Source organism: Mauremys mutica, chromosome 1 (genome assembly GCF_020497125.1).
Source record: "Mauremys mutica isolate MM-2020 ecotype Southern chromosome 1, ASM2049712v1, whole genome shotgun sequence".
In the NCBI taxonomy this organism is placed as follows: Eukaryota; Metazoa; Chordata; order Testudines; family Geoemydidae; genus Mauremys; species Mauremys mutica.
The window spans coordinates 56895939-56915921 of NC_059072.1; the positions used below are offsets into that span (position 1 = coordinate 56895939).

At 39.0% G+C, this 19983-nt stretch overlaps 1 protein-coding gene across 15 annotated transcripts in view; it reads left to right on the forward strand.

Moving 5' to 3' along the window:
• The window catches only part of TMEM117 (transmembrane protein 117), a 360911-nt gene that overhangs the window by 135876 nt on the left and 205052 nt on the right, over positions 1-19983 (forward strand). For 2 of the 15 annotated variants that reach the window (XM_045032387.1, XM_045032448.1), the window contains exon 2: positions 10421-10543. The exons of 11 other annotated variants lie outside the window; for them this stretch is intronic. The gene's annotated coding sequence lies outside the window, so the exon portion shown is untranslated. Of the gene's footprint in view, positions 1-6888; positions 6928-10420; positions 10544-11965; positions 12036-19983 lie in introns of those variants that run through there. 2 more of the 15 variants (XM_045032405.1, XM_045032413.1) reach the window with 2 other exon arrangements.

The following is a 19983-nucleotide window of genomic DNA, read 5'->3' on the forward strand; positions in this document are numbered from 1 at the left end:
ACTACTGCAGTATATAGTGATCTTGTCAGCAAGTCAGCTAGATAAGTTAGGCCTAGATGACTCTCTACCCCATGTCTCTAATGTGTCCTTAGTGCTCTAGTGTTTTTTCCTTTGGGACCCAACTTTACTACCATGTTTGCAAGGACCATGGCACCACTAAACTCAGGAGCCTTTCCTTCAAGTATGTGGGCTTTTTACTACTCTTCATCCAGATATTAGCAATTAGCTCACTGCTATTCTCTCTCTTGAAATAATTAGGGAGGGCTTTTCTCAGCTTCAAGAAACAAACAGAAACAGAGTACGTGTCCATAATATCCATAAAGATTAAAGAAGACTAGCAAAATGAAAAGAAGAGAGATCTTCTCTTTTCCCTTTCTTCACTGCTTCATTAAAGGAGTAAGCAACTTCTTCTTTCTCTCCATCATACAAGAAAAGAATGTCCAGGTCTGAGAACAAATCCAGAAAGCATGTGAAGTTGCCGCCTTCTGAGGAAGGTGAACTCCCCTCTGATCCTTCTCAGTCTGAGATATGGACAGACAAAGATGAGAAAAATGGTTTAACTAAGGATTAATTGTTCTGACAGTGGACAATGAGAAGTACCAAACATCCTAATCTCTCAGGTCTGCCCAAAGGGAAATACATTAAATTACAACTCTACCCAACCTCAACTTGTGTGCATGAACAAATGTAAGCCTGCACTTTGCAGTTGTAAATGCTTATATGTATGCTAATGTAGCACCATAGAGAATGCTAAAGCAATACTAGAGGCGGGAGGGATAGTTCAGTGGTTTGAGCATTGGCCTGCTAAACCTAGGGTTGTGAGCCCAATCCTTAAGGGGGCCATCTACAGCAAAATCAATACTTGATCCTGCTAGTGAAAGCAGGGGGCTGGACTCAATGACCTTTCAGGGTCCCTTCCAGCTCTATGAGATAGGTATATCTCCATATATTATAACTCTTTTCTTCCTGCACATTAACTCTTTGCTGAAGCACAGGCTGGCCAGAATTCTGTCTTTTCAGGACTTTTCAGAAAGCATTACACAGAATTAAACCCCAGAACTATTGTCATAAACCCCTGCTAAATAGATGTTAATAGTTCCCAATCAATTTAAAATAGAGAGTACCACACACTTTCTTAGTAACATTTAATGCACACAGAAAACATTGTAAATAGTATAAAACATCATAAATAGTATTGAATACTTTGAATAACTTTTAAACAAAAACTATTAGACTAATCTACAGGTGTTCCTCATACCGACTTCCCCATTTTGTTTCTACTAAGTATATTTAAATATAAGGTTTCATCATAACATTTTCTACATTATAGCACACACATCAAACACATTCCCCTCTGATCTTCCCTCAGATTATTTGTCAGCCTTTTGTAGCTTGGTCACAATATGTAATGTGTGTCACCTGAACTCATCAGAGCTCGAAGAATGGCAGCATCTCAGCCAGCAAACAGTCTGGGAAACTCCACAGTTAGCAGCATGACAGCCCTTCAGTTAATAGTTTACTGGTCTTCAGTTGCTGGTGGAACAAATCTACAGCCTGTATCTCAAGTAGTACAGGGATTGGGACCCAGCAGTCACATCAGACATCTCTCTTTGTCCTGACTAGGTCAGCCACTGAGTCCTCAGGGCTGTCTTTAACTTGCATTTGTGATCACCCACGTCTCTGAGGGAGACTGAGCATAACCTACCACCTGGGTTGCCCAAAATGAAAACTTCCTGTGCACCCTCAAACAGCTGCTGAGCATGTCAAGTAACTTCCCTGGTTCTGGGTGGTTTTGGTCCTTTCTAACTGAATTGCCCTGTCCTGCCCTCTGAATATGTGCAGAGATAGAATATTCCAACTAAAATCCATGTCCCCTCCCCACTGCTTTCTCCCTGTCTTTGGGAGAAACAAAGTCAAATACTGCAATATAAAGCATGTGGGCTATACTAACACTTGTGTGCACTTGCTAGATAGTCTCAACTACTCGGTGCATTCAAATATTAGAACGTGTACCCGCAAAACCCATTGTCCTGAATGTACAACTGCAAGTGCACAGGTGTTAGACTTGATAAAGGGCACCGGCAAATTTTAGCAGTAGAAATGGTAGAAAAAGCAATTTCACAGGGTTTTTTTTTTTAAAAACTTACATTAACATGAGCTCCCAGTGCAATTCTCTGGTTTGGTGGGCTAACTTGGTCCTTGGATGTATAAATAGGGGAATATGGGGTTGAAGTAGGGAGGTGTTAATGCCACTGTATATTGCATTACTGAGATTATTACTTGAATATTGTATCCAGTTCTGTCATCCATGCTTTAAAACGAATTTTGAAAAATTGGACAAGAAAGGTGCAAATGTTTTACAATGAAGATAATTAACCACTGGCACAATTTACTTTGGATTCTCCATCACCTGAAGTATTTAAATGAAGGTTTGGATAGCTTTCTAAAGGATCCGCTCCAACTCCTCCACAAGTTATGGACCTGAAGAAATGTTATGACTTGTGTTATGTAGGTTATACTATACTATATAATCATAAAGGTCTCTCCTGACCTTGTTAAAATATGAATAATGTTATAAACCCTCCTTTTTAATCAAGATTTTGGGGATTTTTTTCAATTGAAAATCAATTTTAACAAAAAATCTCATTGAAAAGTTGGAATTGGGAAAATTTCAACCAGCTGTAGTCAGCATGCAGACCAGTGCTAAATTATGTGTGCACAAACCTTCATGAAAGTGAAGGCTGAAATCTGAAAATCTTGTTGCAGCTGAGCAAACCCAACAATTAAGCAGTATTCACTATTCCACAATAGTAAACTTGTGAACTCCTAGTGTTTTTACTCTATAAGAAAAGATTGCAAGGTTTTTCACAAGCCCGCAAGGTCTGAAATGACAAATGTACAAATATTTCCTCTTCTCCCAAGATTGATTTCCTCCACCTTGGCCACTACAGGACACTTATTCCAATGGATGATACTGGGTTTCCTAAACGCCTCAATAAACATTCATATAAGAGAATTTTCTTCTGTAACCATGAGATGACCTATATAATAATTTCCAGGGCCTCTCTGTTGTGGCTAAAATCCCTTTCCAATAAGAAGGCTCAGTACAAACCTGTCTACTCTCCAAGCGAAGATAAAAATATTTCAGGCACCTTCATTACAACTTCACTCTCATTTATGATGCTTGCTGTGACATGACAAGTTTTTTCTCTTTCTCTGTCCAGGAGAAATTTTGTAATTCAGCATGTTGGATGTAGACGTCTTACATTATGTGGAACTCAAGCTTCCTATGATGTGCAGAATTATTTGGAAACTCCCTGGATAAAGTATTAAAGAATCCTTAGTAGCTGGATAAGCTTTCTAGCATATGATAGCAAGGATTCTAGGAGTCAGCCTTTCAAATATTCATGCCAGTTTCTTACTTCCCTAGTACTATAATCCATTTGTTCTTTTCTCACCTCCATTGGAGGACATCCCAAGACTCTGTGGGAACAACCCACAATTGGTTTCTGAAAAGAGACCGGGCCTAATGATAAGCAACTAGACAAAAGAATGCTTTAAAATATATACATGTTAAAAAGGGGAAAAAGGTAAAGTTAGAATTGATTAAATCCAATAAAAAAGCTAAAATTAAAATAGCTGAAAATCAAAAATTAAATGAACATTCATTTTGGGAAGAAATCCTTTTTCTTTGTGTTCAAATAAAGTATCTCAATCAGGGTTTTTACCTAGTCCCCTGATAGTCATGTACATTTTAGGGGGAATGGAAGCATCAGCTAAACACTGAATCTTGGCTCATCAGTCATTTGTGTTAATATTAAGCCTATAACAGCAAACATAGGAAGTTAAGAGAAAGCATTCTGATCTTTTCTGTCCTCCTATTTCTGGGGTTCCTTCATTGATATGCTGCAGGCAGGATATCAGGACAGCTCACTCACTCATACTCTGTATCCTGGCTTACTTCTCCAGCTGGAAACAACATGTGGCTGGTGCTCTCTTCTCACAGGTTCTTTTTCACAACAAGAGAGGTCTGTTCATGTTGCTGTAGCTGGGCTTATTATTTATGGTGGCATAATGGATTTGAGTCAGTTCTAAAACTGGTTAAGGTTGGAGATGATTAGACAGAAGACAATAAGGATGGTTAAACTGAATCGGTTAAAAAAACTATGTACAAGAAAAGGAGTAGTATGAATCTTAAACATTGTATCCTAGAAGTTACTTAGGACCCAGCAGTCTTGTAGAGAAGACCCGAAAACCTCTCTGATCTGTGGTCTGGTTTCTGTCATTCTTTAGTGGTCTGTTTGTGACCTAGAAAAGTGCTCAGCAGATAAATGCCTGCTGACAATCAAAGGCCAGAGATGGTGGTGTGATGAATGAATGCCTTAACCTATTTGTGTTGCCTTATGGAACCTATTTGTGTTCAGAAGGGGAATGAATGGTCAACTATTATTACCCAAATCAGATGTCCAAGCACAGATGGTTCTGGGTATATCTAAATGGAGGTATCTCATTCTGTTTCAATAATTTTTTTATCATTATGATGGGTAATGACTGACATAGCCAGAGATCTCAATGATTCTTCATGATCATTTTCAGTCCAAAGTCAATTAGCACAACTTTTCTTACTCTATTCTGGGCTTTTCAGTAACACCTTTAGATAATAATATGTTTATTGTCAAGGTCATCAAAATTTCAGTGAAACTTTTAATCGATTTGGAATGTTGATCAAAAACCAAACCAAAACAAACATAAGAAAAATTTGGGCAAAAAAAAGTTTTTTGCATAGTTTACTTCTGTTTCTGACCAGCTCAAAGATGGCCTTTTTCACCTTTCACCAATCTTATCTTATCTTTTTAAAATGTAAAGTTATATGACATATAGGTTTGAACACAACATTGTGAGTCATGGAGTTTAAGGCTAGAAGGGACCACCAGATCCTCTAGTCTGAGTTCCTGTAAACCATAGGCCACCAACACCACCCAGCAACCACACACTGAACCTCAGACTGAAATTAGATCAAAATTGTGATCTTACCCTTTGGACTTTCTTTTACTTCCCATTTTTTTAAAGCTGATGTTGCATGCAGTATACCAGCTTCAAAAGAAGACATGCATATTTGCCACGATATATTAATAATAGACTCCTCAATTTCCAGAAACCATACAAGAATCACTAAGTTCACTTCTGCAGCATCATGGTTTAATTATTAATCTTAAAAACAGCTCAATGATTCCTTCAAGGATTTTTTTGTCTATCTTGGGACAAGGTCTCTCACGTTCATTACAATCTTGTCCATGGGCACATTACAGAAATTATTGTATCTTGCTCACCTTTGGTGATCCTCAAAAGTCAAGCCATGGCAGTGCCTTCAGCTTCTGGGAGATATGATCTCTTATGAGATTGTACAGTGGACATTTTCTCACCTCAGAATTCTACAGGAGTCCTGGAGATTTGGAACTTTTCGCAACACCCCCTGGAATGTGCTTTACTCCTGAGTCTGAAGTAGGGGCTGTCAATAAAAAAAGGCAATATCAGGAAATCTTCTTAAAAAATAGTCAAACCTCGCAACATCCACAATGTCAGAAACCAACATGTCAGTTTAGGATGCCTCAATGAGGAGCCCTTTCTGTCAAGTAAATGGCTTTTCCTGGGACTAACCTAAGCATATATTGGAACTCAAAACATCATCAAAGGCCAATGGAACCCAATTTCCAAAACCTTCAAAACAAATCTCTGCAATTCTGCTAGTGAATGGCATCTGAACAAACCTGGTTTGTACAAACCACCAAAAATACCAAAAGCTATCCTCTGAGGGCAGAGATGGTAGAACTAGAGATAGCTGGAAAGGATACAATTCACAATCAAAGTAGCTTACACAAAAGGAATGTTAAATAATCCAGTATGATGGCTGTGCTTCAGACTGTCTCATAGTGTGAATGTATATTAAGGCACCCAGGTCTGATGCATCTCTCATTGAAGTCAACTTGAATCTTTAAATTGACTTCAATGAGAGATGGATCAGGCCTCTAATAAAAAAAACAATAAACGGTAAGGGAAATGTTGTGAATCTTTCACAACAACTACTTTTCCAAGTTTAGTGTTTAAATATTTTTAAAGACATTTAAAACTGTTTCCCCCAAAATACCATATTAAATGATTAAATAGTACTATGTAGAAACTCCTTGTTAAATTTAATGCTGGAAAATCTTGGTATTTGTTTTGTTAAAAACTTTCTTTTTAAACCAGCAATTTATTACTTAAAAGAGCATCCATGGGAACTGAAGTCCTCGATACAAAAATCAGATACTTTTGAAATATGAGACTATGTGAAGTATGGGAAAAAAACAAATTTAATCATGGACTTTTTTCTTTTGCACTTGCATAACTTGTCTTTTTTAAAAATTGGATCAAAAAGTCACTTCGTAGGTCAAGTTTTAATACCAAGCAGACTGAAATACCATAGCTTTTCCTTTAAAAAAAAAAGTGATGACAAATGGCCACCCTACAATAAAAAGTAAGGCAATCTTCTAGTGAAACTAGATTCCTACAAGGGGCAGACCTTCTGCCAGTTTTAAGCTTTCTAACCTTTCAGGAAATCAAAGTGATTACTCAGTGTGATGCACACTGTTCTTGTATGACCAGTGAATCAAAAAGGACAGGGTCACAGAGCATTATTTTTCCTCTCATGTAGCAGACTATTTTGTTTTCATACCCAGTATGTAACAAGAAATGAAAACTCTGTCTTACAACATTTGCAGGTTCCTGCACTGAACATCAAGGGATGACAGGGTTCTTAAATCTTTATAGAATTTTTGTTATAAAAGAGTTAAACTCCTCAAGCACTATTAACTAGAAATATTTATTTTCTACGATTTCCACAGATCTTCAGTGCCTTTCCTATTAATGTTGAATTTTATCATTGGTTAGGTAAGTAAGGTATTTTGAAGGTTACTGTTCCATAAAGGTTTAAATAAAAGGCTAACGGTAGATAGTGAATAAAAGTGGATAGTTTAATGGAAAGCGGAAAGATTAATTGTGAAAAGATTAATTTATAAAAGAAAATAGAGTACTTTTAAAAAGACCAGGCTCGAATTAGGGGAAAAGTTAAATGGAATTTTACAGTGTGTGAACCTTTGGTGGTGTTCCTGTAAATAAATGACTTAAGTCAAAGAAGCTCACTTACATATTTGAAACAACTAATAGTATGCTATTTGAAGGATGTATGGTAAAGGTTTAAAAAGGTGGAGTGAAAGGTAACATTCAGAAGAATAAGTGGCCTAATTTTCATATGTGCTGAGCAGGCCATCAGCTTTATACTACATGGCAAATTAGAATTCATATATGAAGTATTGTTGCCATAATATTTAAATAATATTACCTTTAAATCAGAGTAAGATGCCTTAGAAATGCCTTTTTAGCAGTGATGAGCTCTGTTTGCTACAGTATGATAGCATATAAGTCAAAGGAAATTATAAAACTGCACTGGGAGGTGTGACTTGCCACAAAACTTTAAAAATCTGTTTCAGTGCAAGTTTAATAACTTTTGTTAAATTAAACGAGTGCCAGGAATTAGGGTTTATATCTGATGCTATAGCTATTTAAAGACCTCAGTTTTGTCAGTGAGCAAAAATAAAAAATAACGAGTTTTAAATTTCTGTTATAAAGTGGGATTTAAAAAGTCCTGGAATATAATTGATTAAACCATATCCTGTCTTTCTGTTGAGCAGTCATTAATGACAGGTCACCTAACATCTTATCTCCTTCCACCCTAGCTCTGCTTGAATGGAGTATTGTGTGTCCATTACTGCTTGGAAGTGCCTGAAACTGATATAAAAGTATTAAAAAAATAGGAGAAGCATTTTCCTGTGAGATTCAAGTTTAAAAGACTTGACTCTAATCAGAGAAGAACATTCTATCTCATTTGCTTCAGTGTAGACCTTTCTAACCACCCTCTCAGCTTCAATTAGTTTTAAACTGCCAAGGGAATGTTGACAGCTGCTTTTTCTAAACAGAGAAGGATTTAAAATTCCTCTGCAGGGCTATCCACGTGAACTTTTACTGCTTACTAGCTTTCATGATGGAAGAATATCAGCTTAATTAGATAGCCTCTTCATGTAAAAATCAATAAATAATTTAAGAACATATTTATCATAAGTTCAACCTTTACCATTGTCCCCCTACTTTATATGTGCATCCAAATAAAAGCTCTAAGGGCATTCTTAATAATGAATTAAGGCAAAGAGACTAGATTTTTGACTTCAAGATGTATCTTTCATGATAATTTTGAGTTCAACTTTAAAAATTAATTCATCTATGTTTATGATTTTTGTCATTTCATTTTAGTAATCATCTAAATTTTTTCCTTAAAGTTTTATCTTTGAAAATGTACAATTACTAGGCACTATAGTTTTTAACCTAACATGTAATTAAAACTTTATTTTTTCCGTTTAAAATTATTTGTTCTCATGATGCATATTTTTCTTTAGCAATTAACACATATAAATTGCACCTTAGGGTCTGCATATAAGGACATGTTTGGGCAGCAGTGTTACTCGACCTTCAATCTAATAATAAAAACCAGTGCCATTCTTAAACCATAATCCACATCTTATGTCTTAACTGCCTAAGGCTCTAATAAAGAAAAGCATTTACGTAGGTGCTTAAGTTTTAAACTTAAGTGATGTCATTAGGACTTAAGCATGTGCTTAAAGTTAAGTACATGTTTACATGCTTTACTGAATTGACATGGATTTAAGCAGATGCTTAAATTCTTTGCTGAATCAAGGCCTAATGTGGACAAGGTCCCCAGCTGTGCTGAAGAATGATAATTGTTGGACTTAGAGCAGAAAGGGAAAGTGGTGTCTCTTACCCAAGCAGAGTGTTTGTTATGGATGAGGATAATTGGCGCCAATAGATATATAATAAATCCATTTGAATGTAAACATTTAGGAAAACTCCTTCACACCCAGTGCTTTAAAAAACAGCCCAACTAGAAAGTTCAAACACTTGTGTAACAGATATGGACATCTGTATACATGTCACTCATGCTGCTTGTTGTTGTTGTTATTTGTTTCCGGAGACCTGCTAGTCCTTCACGTGGGACAGATTGGGAGAATGTTCCATTGGGGGGCAAACTTACATCACAATGTCTGTGTCCATCTATGCCTTCTCCTTCTTGGTCTCAAGAAGACAATGATGGTTTAACAGATTATCTTGCAGACTGGGGCCCTGACATTGCTACATATGATATTCATTATTGTAAAGGCCATTATAAAAGACTTTGGGTTGATTTTAGGGTAGAAGCTATAAAACGGAACTTCACTAATTTACACCAGCTGAGAATCTGGCCCATTATTATTTAGGTGACAGTTAGATTAAGGACAGTAAGGTATATAACAGTAAGTAAAGTAACAAGGAGTAGGGTGGATGGCAGATCTAGTATTTTAATGTGTCTTCAAGTAATATCAACCAGCAGGTGACCAAGGAATAGCCACCAAGGTATTCTGTTTTGGTTGGTTAGATAATAGGTTGAAGAGTGGGCTTTTCTCTTCCTCATTGCAGAATCCAAATGACATTCTTATCTTGATTATATCCCAGGTCTTGCAGAATGGCTGGTACTGGTCCCAGTTGGTTTTTATAGACTGATTTAAACTGATTAGTGACGAAGCAATCTCCATAATTCATTAATTTCTACAATACTTGGTGTCTGGTTCTGTTCCATCTGCTCTACAATCTGTAGATTATATTATGTTGTTATATTATAAAGGAAGCCAACCTGACCCTCAGATCAGCTTGTCAATTGTCATCCCACTTCTTCCTTCTTTTTCATCTCAAAAGTATTAGAGGAGGCCAAAGATAATTATTTCTCCTCAAAGCAACAGTTTTTATATCTCGGTCTGATTTTTGTGAGCTGCAGTGGGATGGAACAAGCACTGGGACAGGTGACTAATTGTCTCCAATAGACATCCGACTGTGCATACTTAAAAACAGTTAGATATTTCCTCTGCTTTTGCTACCATAAACCATATTTTATGGAATTAGTTGCATTCCCATTGTGATGTTTGGCCACAGAATATTTGTTGTTCATCGTTTTTAGGCTTTACAGAACTGGGATGTCATTTTATCACAGAACAGTTTTGAAATGTTTTTCTTGGAAAGCTGCTGTTCTTTGGGGTTCAGTGTCAGCTCCATTGTATTGTGTTCTGAATCTTTTATCTCAGGGGGGCACAGCTGGTGTTTTGGACTGAATTATCATTTTTTTCAGGAATAGTTCTTTGAAGATTCTCATAAGGAAAGGATGTCAACAACTTCCCCCCCCCCACAAAAAAAATGCTTCGGCATTGCACAGTGCTAACCCAGTCAGATACAATTTTCTAATTGCTTATACTCACCTCTTCATTCTCTCTTCTTACCTATATAGGCCCTGCTCTAGCAAAGGACTTAAGCACGAGTAGTTGTCGCAGTGCCTGGAATAGGTCACAGCTGAGAGGGCCAATCTCAGGCCAGACTGTCAGAAAACAGGACGGACACACACAAACCAGTGGTATACTCTATAGTTAGATTTAACCAAACCAGCAACAAATGTCTGCTCCTTGATCACTATACTAGCTTATAATAGACCCACAGCTAATCCCCTTAGACACTTCAGCCTATATTACCACCCAGACAAACTAGACTTAATGATGAAAAGTTATTAAAAGCAAAAATCATCACACATTCAATTACTCCCAGTTCCAAAGGGCCAGTCACTTACCCCAGGTCAAGGTGTACTTCAGATCTCAATAAAGACAATGCTGAAGCCACATTTTTTAGTAAACTAAAGATTTATTAGCTAAGCAAAATAAATGTATTATTGGGAGATTAAAGCAGGTAAATACACTACAAATGATCTCGGTCCAATTGCTCAGAATTCCATCCTGTCAGAAGTCATCAGTCCAGAGATGAAAGATTATTCATGTAAACTAGTATTTATATATCTTGCTCACAGCAAACAAGCTGACAGGTGTCTCCACCCATGTGGGTTTTGATGAGTAGCAGCTGCTGATGGAGCTGTGAACGTCCATTGTTGAACATGAAACGAACCTTGCTTTGAAGTTAACATTCTACTTCCTATGGATACACAAGTAATCCAGTCACAGTGATATACATAATGTAATTACCGACCATTTGTTACAATAGGGATGGCTATGTGGGAACAATATTCAGGAAGTTCTGCACACTAAGTAACTGCTCATCTTTATACTAACAACTTTTGATCTAGGGTTATTTACTATAGGGCATGCATAGTGGCAAATAAATAACAGGATATAGTCAAGCTTAACAATACAGTTAGATCTTACAAGTGAATTGGTTTGAACATACCATGACCTTTTAACATTCCTTTGATTTCTATTAACATGTGAGTGAATTAGCCTGCTGCCAACCCGTGAGACAGCATCACAGTAGTCCAATAGAAGTCAATGGAACTGCCCATGTAATTAAAATCAAGTCCATGACTGAGTGCTCTGCTGAATTGGGGCCCTAATCTTTTTGTTCTTTTCATAGCAGTATTTGCTTCATGGCATCTCTCTCGATGAGACATTCGCTGGTTGAGCAGCAATTTTGCAAAAGGGCTTAAAGTAGAACTGAATACACACTTTTCCTTAAAACTTTGTGAAGATCCTGGGTTGTTCACAAGTGTGCTTTCCCATCCTGTGAGCTATTGCACTGGTGTTTTATTTTCCCTTTATGTTATAAGTTGTTTGCACTTTATAACATGTCACTCTTATGTCATTTCCCTTCCCTCTGATTTAGCACTACCTCACTCTGCTTGCTTGTCATTCTGTTTTTCCTGTTCTCCTTCCCTATTCATTCTCTTTTAAACATTGTTTCTTCTTCTTCCCCTTTTACTTTTTAATTTTCTCTGGTTTTGTCAAATTGCTTTTCTCCTTATTTATGTTGATTGCCTCTCTCTGGTATCTACCAGCATCAGTGTTTGAGAACTGGGCATGCGGATGGATCCTGACACCTGCTACTGGAATCCATGAGGCAACCAGGTGACAAATGTGAAAGCCAGTGGTGTTCATGCGAGAGTCAACAACCATTCATTCCTATTAAGCTTTACCAAGTGTTATATCTCCAATTCCCCTATACACAACACACAAACCCTGCAGGACAGAGTTAATACTTTAATTTGACTTTGTACTGTAGCTTTGAATTATGCCATCTCATCATGTAAGAATAAAATTCATGTTCTGTATAAACCTATTTATATTTGCATGTGTGTATATTTATATGCACCTTAATATAAAATATATGCATGTCTCATTTTATTTTGGGAAGCAAGGAAAAAAATCCTAAATTGTGGCTACTTAGTCTTTCTCCAAACACTTCAGTGCAAAGTCTAGCAGAATATACTTGATTGTATTTGACCATCCTAAAGCCAGGGTAGGTTCAATTGTTATGATGATTACCATAGTGCCTAGGAGCCGTAGCTGTGGACCAGGACCAATATTTGAATTTGTGGATTTTGTGACAGATCCTCAGCTGCACTGGTGCTATGTCTGGAACAGCGGAGGAAGAGTTCTTTCTGTCATGATACTGGCCTCCTTAAGTGGAGGACTGGGGTAGTCAATTCTGAGCTGTGCCTACTCCATAATGCCTCTTTGTTGTCGTTCTGTATAATTCTGCATCTCTTTCTGCTCTTTCAGTAATTCTGATCACAGTTCTTGAGCTCTGAGAGTCAGCAGCAGCATGCATTGAGTGTTTACTTATGCCACTTTGCCACTGAGACTATTCGAAGAGATGTTTTATTCTATTCAAAGAGTGTTATTTTCAGGAGTTTAGCTTTGGTGTCTGTTCTTACAGCAGTTACAACCTGAAAAATTAGATAATATCTTTGTAAATATAAAAGATGATGGTATAAATTCCCAAATTAACTCCCCAAATTAGACATAAAAGTTGTTTTAAACTATATATTGGCCAAACTCAAGATACTCCCTGAAGCTCCTACACCAGGAGTCGGCAACCTTTCAGAAGTGGTGTGCCGAGTCTTGATTTATTCACTCTAATTTAAGGTTTCGCGTGCCAGTAATATATTTTAATGTTTTTAGAAGGTTTCTTTCCATAAGTCTAAACTATTGTTGTATGTAAAGTAAATAAGGTTTTTAAAATGTTTAAGAAGCTTCATTTAAAATTAAATTAAAATGCAGAGCCCCCCGGACCGGTGGCCAGGACCCGGGCACTGTGAGTGCCACTGGAAATCAGCTCGTGTGCCGCTTTCGGCACCCGTGCCATAGGTTGCCTACCCCGGTCCTACACAGTCCCTATGCTCCTGTGCTCACTTTCTCAGTGCCTTGCTCATTCTCTGTGGGGCCTCTGTCCACACATACATACCAGAAGTGCAAGTATGTTGCTAAAGAATCTATTGGCAAGTAAAATATATTTTTAACAATAATTACAGTCAAGTATCAAAACCAAACTGAACAGCAATGTACCTCTCCTGCCTCTAGAGGTTAAAAAATGATATCCTTAAGTAGACTTTGAAATTTTGTATTGTTAATTTCTCTCTGAATTAGTCCTCATGCAGAAATATTGCTGTACTGTATTGTATACCGTACTTCAAAAGAGAAATGTATCTAACACTGTACGGATTTAACTAGAGCTGAATGGGAAATGGTTTTCTGAAAAATATTCTTGTCTCAAATCGGGCTGAAAAGTTGAAATCTTTATATTTTCACAACCTGAAAAATTAAGGTCAGGTCAATTGCAACATGTTGCTTGATTTCAAAATATTTTGTTTTAGTTTTGATTTTTAATTTTTTTTACTATACACTAACTTATATTTTGAAATGAAAAGTTGTTTCAACTTAAAAAAAATAAGACATTTTGATAGTTTTAAACTTTTTCCCCAGCATTTTTTCAAAACTGGGGAAAACTGGGGAAACTGGTGCTTTCCCACAAATAGTTTTGGTAGTTCAACACTTTGAGAAAAAGGAATGTTTAGCCAAAAAATTCCCATCCTGCTCTCTTATAAACCCCTGTATTTCATATATTCATGTACTGTAATATGGGTAATACAAGTACATTTAGCAACAAGGCACCTTTATAGTCCACTTGTAAAAGACAGCATGCATGGACCTGAAGCCGTGTTAACTATGGATTTTTGGTCCTTGTGCTGCAGAAACCTAAAGGACTTTCTTCTTTTCTACTTTTAGATATTCAAGAATATCACTATAACCAAACTCAATGAGCAAGGCCAGATTTTTAAAGGTGTTTAGGCACTTAGTGGGATTTTCAGAAGTACCTAGGTGCTTAACACTCACTGATTTCTGTGCGAGTTAGGTGCCTAGATGCTTTTGAAAATTCTGCTAGGCATCTAAATACCTTTAACAATCTGTCCCTAAGCCTTTTGGTTGCACTTGGAAGCAATACTCTCTCTTTCTGTCATATACATGCACGTGCAATTATGGTGTAAACATGATGCAAGTTGCATGTTGAGTCTAAGTTAATTAGAAAATGGGCACCCCTGGGCAAATTGCACCAGTTTGAAGTGCATACGAGTCTAACTCTACTTATTTACTCAGGGGTAGCAGAGGAAAATACCTGCAAATAGGGTGGGTCAGTGACAGTTTTGGATCGGTCTAGCTGTATTTAATAATTCCAGTTTGATTTTATGAACGCTGTGTTTATACCCTTAGGATTGTCTTTTGCTGTATTCTTGCATCATACCACTTGTGCTCAGAGGAGGGGGTCTGGCACCTGGGTGTCTGCCTCTGAGTGGTACATCAATAAGGACTGTCAACAATTGAATAACCTTGCACTAGCAGGACAGTGAGCTGACTAACCCCTAGGGAAACCCACTCTTCCAAGTGACCCAGTAGCCAACCAATGGATCATCTGAAGAGGGTTTGAAGTCACTGAGAGTGGTCACCTGACCAGGGGCGGCTCTAGGTATTTTGCTGCCCCAAGCACGGCAGGCAGGCTGCCTTTGGCGGCTTGCCTGCGGGAGGTCCCCGGTCCCGCGAATTCGGCGGCAGCCTGTGGGAGGTCCGCCGAAGTCGCGGGACCAGTGGACCCTCCGCAGGTGTGCCGCCGAAGGCAATCTGCCTTCCGCCCTCATGGCAACTGGCAGAGCGCCCCCCGCGGCTTGCTGCCCCAAGCACACACTTGGCGTGCTGGTGCCTGGAGCCGCCCCTGCACCTGACAAAGCAGACTGCAACTTTATAAAAGGGAGGTTCTGTCATGTGTCGTCCTGAGAGAGACAGGGGAGCGAACCAGGACTGGAAGCAGAGAAGGCTGAGCAGCAGGAGAAGCAGGAATTGTGGATCCCTGACAGACACTGACCAAATTGAAAGGGCTCTTGGAGTAGTGAGGAAACTAAAGCAGGATTTGGGTGCAGGTTTTGTTTTGTTTTTTGTTGTTGGGTGCAGGTTTAGTTCTATATAGGTCTTGTGCTGTCTAAGAGTAAAGTGTGTGTTTAGAAATTCCTTTGCAGGAACAATGCATTACTTGTTTTCACTGTCACATAGCCCTCAAAGAGGGAAACAATATACTTGAGGGTCCACAGCCTTCATGGAACTCTGAGAACATGCAACAGCTACTGGCAAGGCTTGGGAGAGCTGGCACTTGTTTCAGGGCCGAGCCAATTGGACTGTCAGATGTGGGGTCAGTACCTGGAGTGAGTGCCTGGACACAGTCCAAAGAGACAGTGCCTAAACTCTGCACAGCCCCAGGAAGCCAAGAGCACATGGGACTAGGGTGACCAAACAGGAAGTGTGAAAAATTAGGACAGGGTGTGGGGGATAATAGGAGCCTATAAAAGAGAAAAGCCCCAAATATCGGGACTGTTCCTATAAAATCGGGACATCTGGTCACCCTATATAGGACTCAAGGTTTGGGTTCAGTGCATCATCCTAGAAAGTATCCACCGGGGGGAGCTCATGTAGGTTTGTAGCTCAGAATATACAAATAGACAAAAGGTGCCAAGAAGGATGGTGTACAATAAAGCAACCCCTTTTGTTTTAACTTATATACATCTAGTAATAAACAGCCCAGCACACCCAATAGCATGTGCAAAGCTCCACATACCCTTGCCCAGGGTTATATTCAAGCAGGCGGTAATTCCTACTGTGACAACAAAATGTAATTCTTTATTCCCAAAAACTAGATTAATATGGCAGCTCTGACAGGATTCTGGTCCATTTTTGATATCACTGTATATAGTGAATGCCAAAAGCAACAAATTAAACAAGATGTGTGACTTCAATGGACCTGCCAGTGACTGAGTTGCATGAAATAAGCTAGAGAAGCTTACTAGCCCATTAAAAGAGGTATTAGAAAGAGAAACAGTTCTTTTCAATTGTTTTATGACTTACTAAGCAATTTACAGTATTTAGCAGTGAGAAAACCTCTTAACACCCTCCCACGCTGCTAAGTGGCTTTGTAAATAATGGCCAGCCTCTGACCCCTTTATTTTATCTTTTCATTGGAAGAACTTGTACTTTAGCTGAAGAGTCCTTTCTGCTCAAAACAGCTGGGGTTGAAAGAACTTACTCATTTGAAAAAGGAATGGGCTTTGGATATTTATGTGAAGAGTTCACCTATTAGCACAGCAGTATTCGGAGGGCATTTGGCAGTCTGTCCTTGACCTGGCAGTGGAATCCCTTGTTCTCATCAGTAACCAACCAAGTGAAATCTGCAGCTACATTTTTATTGTCTGACTAAACAAAACATAAATGAAATGAAGTATATTATACAAATGTAGTAAAAATACCAAAAAATGTTGAATAATGTATAAATTAGGTGGTACCAAACTGCAAGAATAAACCAAGAGCAGTTGATGCCATTCAAAATGTTACTGGCATGAATGGGGAGGATAGGAATTTTGAAAGTAGTAGATGTTCTTCTGCTTTTGGAATTCAAAGGGTCAAATGTCCCAAGTCATACCCACTGCAAGCCTACATCTGACATTAATCAAGTTTCCTGTTGTGACAGGGTCAGGCCAGAGGGCTATAGGAGAGTGATAGAAGGCAGATATATTAGCCCCAGGTTAAGTAGGTCCCCTTTCCCTAGGTAAGGTAACAGGGAAGGTTCCAGAACAATCAGGAGCTTTCTGGAACCAAGGCAGGTTAATCAGGGCACCTGGGTTTAAAAAGGGAGCTCACTTCAGGTTGTGGTGCGCGTGTGAGGAGCTGGGAGCAAGAGGCCCAAGGAGCTGAGAGTGAGAGGGTGTGCTGCTGGAGGACTGAGGAGTACAAGCGTTATCAGACACCAGGAGTAAGATCCTGTGGTGAGGATAAAGAAGGTGTTGGGAGGAGGCCATGGGGAAGTAGCCCAGGGAGTTGTAGCTGTCATGCAGCTGTTACAGGAGGCACTATAGACAGCTGCAATCCACGGGGCCCTGGGCTGGAACCTAGAGTAGAGGGTGGGCCCAGGTTCCCCCCAAATCTCCCAACTCCTGATCAGACACAGGAGGAGTTGAGCCGGACTGTGGGTTCCACCAGAGGGGAAGATCTCTGAGGGGAGCAAATCCGCCAATAAGCGTAGGACCCACCAAGGTAGAGGAGGAACTTTGTCATACTGTCAAACACCTTCTCACTTTCTCCCATGCTGGCTCTTATGAATAGGAAGAGCTTCCTATTAGAGCTGGGTAAAACTTTTTTGGCACATAGTAAATTCTCTGAAAAATGCATTTTTGGGGCGCACTGAAACTATGCACAAACCAGGTCGAATTTGGGGAAGAGTTTCAGTGGGAAAACTGAATGTTGGAAATGTCAGCTGTAAGTTTTTAAAAAATAGAATGAAAAGTCAGATTGATTGAAACCAAATATTTTCAGTTTTTTTGTTTTGGCAAGAAAAATAACAACAAAAAATCAGCTTTGGTTTGAAATGGCACCATACTGAAAAATCAGTTATTCCCTCACCTCTTCTTCCCACTGATATCCATTACAGCAGTAGGCTATTTTGGAGAGAAAAAGGATAGCCCAGAAGTTAGGCCATTAGCCTTGAAAACATGGACCTGGGTTCAATTTCCTGGTCTGCCACTGACTCTCTGTGTGATGTTGGTCATGTCATTTAGTTGCTATGTGCCTCAGTTTCCTGCCTCTAAAATGGGCTTAATAGCACTTCCCTACCTTGAAGGTGTGTTGTGAGGACAAACATATTAAAGGTTGTGAGGTGCTCAGGTACTATAGCAGCAGAGGCCATGTAAGTATCTAGGATTAATAAAACTTCCAAATTCCTTTTTAAAACTCAGCTCTACCATGAAACATACAAAAGAATTAATAATGGCTGATCGCTGCTAATCCTCATTGTATTACTGTTATCTTCTCTTTCTCCATTGATGGTTTTATTGAGACAATGTTTTTCATCATACAGTAGATTGTAAGGTCTCTGGAGCAGGGACTGTCATTTTTGTAGGTCATGGAGCCGGGAGGGCCACGCAGGTCATAGGTTTGGCCCAACCAAAAAGTGGTCAGGCTGAATGGCTCTGCAACCCCATGAGCCACAATGCCACTTGCTCAAATTTGGAGAGGTGGGAGTAGAGGCTCATGGATCAGGGGTGTCATGGATCACCATGTGCTAGTGGTGGTGGTGGGCCTGAGACGGGAAGAGGAGGGTAAGAGGTGGAGGAGGAAATCGATGCCCACCCACACACTTTAAGTGGTGCTCTGCAGCCCCTGGTCATTGATGACATTTGTGCAGTTGCTATCACAATGGTATCCTGGTCCCAGACTGATTGGTTCTAGGTGCTACTGCAGTACAAATTAATAATAGTACATTGGGGTGAAATGATGCATAGACTTTTGCAGGCTTTCCATGGTGGGATGTATTTCACTGCCTATTATGCCAATAGGGCAGCAACTCCATGTTCTCTTGCTGTCAGACTTTTTCTTGACCAGTTCACTTTGCTTTTTTTCTGGTGTTTTTTGTTTTTGGAGAAGGGGAGATAAGTAGCTCTTTTTATCTCTGTTTTGTGATGTCAAGATATTATATCTACACTGAAATTATATCACACCTTTCTCTTAAGCTTCTGTTCTGGTTCTTACACCACCTTCCAAGAGTTGGGGAACTAGAGAGAAATTCCTATTGTTTTTTGAAATATGTATGTTGGAGGGCTTTGAAGAGGATTCTATGTCAATGAATACTGCCCTGAAACATGAATATGAGGCAGTGGTAACATTATCTTTGTTAGCTTGGCTGGCCTGGCTCCAGCTGGGGTGCATACTAGAGGGTGAATATCAGAACACTCTGGTATCTTATGGAATATTCAGATCACCTGGTTTAGTTGTGGGTTCCTCACTTCAACCCTATTGTGGCAATGTAGTTCTGTCCTCCACAGACTGCTTACAATGAAAGCCCCGGTACGCTGCAGCAAACTAGATGTAAATTCTGTAGCATGGAGTCTTCATCCTGCAAAGCTCCAGTTCAAACTGCAGATTCTATGGCAGCATCCGATAAATTTAAAACATGAGGGTTGTAGTGAATTAAATATGAAAATGAATAATACGGTCAATGCAGCATTCCCCCATGTGTCATAAACTGGATTTAATATCGGTATTACATTGTCCCCCCTTTTTTTGATTTTCATTGTGCTTCATATTTTGCATGAAAATACAGAACAGCATTGTGAGGGGTCAGAGAAGCAGGAAGTTCAGGCAACTAAGGAGGAGACAATTGATTTTCTGGCACCTGGGAAGGAGCAGAAGGCAGTTTGAAACTGCAAGATAAACACATTAATGGGAAATTTCTCCTAAATAGTTAAAAATATTGGCACTTAACTTTGAAACCAAATGTTGAAAATATAACTCCCAATTGAGATAAATTCATGGCTCTCAGAACTATTGCTTGAGGCTGCCAGACACGATTGCATCATTTTGTATTTGTTTCACATTTGGAAGAGTTTCTTCACAACTTGGAGTGCTAGGAGCTTTTTTTAAAGAAAAGCTTGGATTGTGAAGTACAATTCGGAAGCAGAGAGTAGCTTCTGTGTCAAATTCTGTG